The sequence below is a fragment of the Otolemur garnettii genome, unplaced genomic scaffold, assembly GCF_000181295.1.
Source record: "Otolemur garnettii isolate 467f Iridium unplaced genomic scaffold, OtoGar3 scaffold00039, whole genome shotgun sequence".
Lineage (NCBI taxonomy): Eukaryota > Metazoa > Chordata > Mammalia > Primates > Galagidae > Otolemur > Otolemur garnettii.
Window position 1 is genome coordinate 2,588,108 of NW_003852434.1, and position 2,416 is coordinate 2,590,523.

Here is a 2,416-nt window from a genome sequence, read left to right on the forward strand (position 1 = left end):
GGGCCCGCAGTCCGGCCCTCCAATGGTCTGAGGGACAGTGAACTGGCCCCCTGTTTAAAAAGTTTGAGGACTCCTAGTCTAAGGGCTAACTCAGAGACAAAGAGCTTGTGCCAGCCAGGAACAGTGTAGTAATTCCTCCATCTTCTGCCCATGACCTGGAAGACAGTAGTATTTTGTGCTACTGTCCCAGAGGTTTTTTATAGATCAAAGCAGAGATACTAAATCCCAGAAAAATTAGGCAGGAAATGGAGAACAAGACAAGTCTAACTAGAATTCTGAAAATTAATTTCCTTGTAGGTAAGTCACCATAGGCGGGTCAGAAATGGAAATCATAACCCGTGCAGAAATTATACACACATACCTGAAGTCCACAGGGTCTTTTCTGGGACATTAGAAAATTACATGTCAAAGAATGTTTAAAAATATCCATTAATAGAATTTAGGAGAGGCTATTAAAACACTGAAGATAAAATAAAAGTGGTACATAAAGCAAAAAACAAGTCATTGAAATGATAAGGACACATTTTTAAGATAAAACATCGAAATAACAGCAATATGATGAGTGAATCCTGTTTTGGTTTAATACGTTCCATGCTTACACTAAGAACTGATTTGCTGTTAATCTGAAATTCAAATTTAATTGGGTATCCTGTATTTTATCTATACTTCTACTTTCTGTAAAGTTCAGGCCAGTTGTATTGTAGAGTAGCTCACATTCTGGATGTATTGTTTTCTAACGATTTGATTCTGTGAACGTTTTTACAAATGTATTTCATAGGTGGTGTTGCATGTTTCTCTTCCATCACAGTAGGAGGAAGCTATCTAGTAGTTTTATCAGTGAAACTAAGTTTGATTACTGGACGTCGACGGCATCTCTTTAGTTAAAAATACTTTCTTCCTTTTCTGGGGTAATATTCTGAGATCAGGTGAATACCTGTTCCCAATTCTTTTTTGTGCAATGATTTTTAACATTCCTTAGTGATAGTTTCCTGAATCAACAATTACATGGTGGGCTGCAAAATGATTTTCTAACTTTACCAATTCCTTCTACATTTATTATTCGCTGGCCTTCATCTGTAAAGAATAGTGTCCTTTTCCGATGCTCTGTCTCTTTCTCTCTTTTAGTATCACTACATGCTAATGGAATCTTAAAAATTAAATTCTTTATAACCAATTACTTTCCTTATTCTGTTTATTGCTCAGGTTACCCCGGTTTTGGCCAATGGGCAATCAGCTCCCCATTCAAATATGCTCTTATATAATCCCATTTTGTCTTTGAGTGCTTGCTTTCATTCTGTCAGAAAAAGATTTCCCAGGCTGTCCAGGAACAGGAGTCAGCCTTTATTCCAGTGCACCTGTTGTCAGTTTTATGCCTCCCTGTTGCAATTTGTGATACGGCTGGAGTCGGAGCCTCTAAATGCACTTCCTTTGCCAGTTGGCGCTATGGCAAGCCCTGCCAGTAGAGGGCAGTGGAGGCACACTGCAGGAAATGGGCTCCCACGCCGCGCTGACAGCACCCCAGAGGTACTCAGGCTCCAGGTGGTTTCCAGTTCAGCAGTTCTGCCCCAGAGTTTCCTGCTTGCCAGCCAGGGTCGGCTGGCTCCTTGTGGGAAGTGTGCCGTTTGCCAGCTTCGGCCCACTAGCTGTGGACCAGCTCTGATGCAGCCAACACAGCAAACTCCCGTGCCATCCCCGGACTGCCAGACACACCCTTTCCAAAGCTCTGGGGAAAGGGTCCCCCTCTGTACACTGTTCCTTTTGGAGTACTCTCATCCCTACGGCGTCATTAAAGTTCTCTTTATCCTCTCTGCTGAACTCCCTGTTTTTGATTACTAATTCTTCATATTTAATTTTCCCTGTTCAAATTCCTGGTGTGTTTCCTGGCTTCTGAATGAACCCTGACTTAATGGAGACGGTACAGGGAATGGCCATTCAATGGGTCCACCATTCAAAGATGTGATTTTAGAATTAACTTGGTCATGCCCTTGGATTTGAGCCAGTGCTCAGCTGCTTGCCAGTCACGTGGGAGCAACACAATTAGTCCAGCGATCACACGGGGTTGATGGTGAGGAAGGGCCAGCTAAGGCAAGTCCGACGGAGCCCGCGGACAGCTGCGGTCCTCTAAAGATGTTCACAAAGCCTGTGGCATGGGACTGTCTTCTCCTAGAAAGGCTTTCCCCACCTCAGATTGTAAAGTAACTCACCCTGTACTTGTCTAATTTTTTATAGTTTCCTTTAAAATGTATTATCTTTTATTAATTTATAATAGTTGTAAGACATTCTGTGGTCGCATATGACATTTTTGTGTATGTATAGTGTATAATGTTCCAATCAGGGTAATGGAGATTCTATCACCTCAAACATTTGTCTTTATGCTAAGAACACTTGAATTCTTCTCATCTAGTTATTTTGAAAT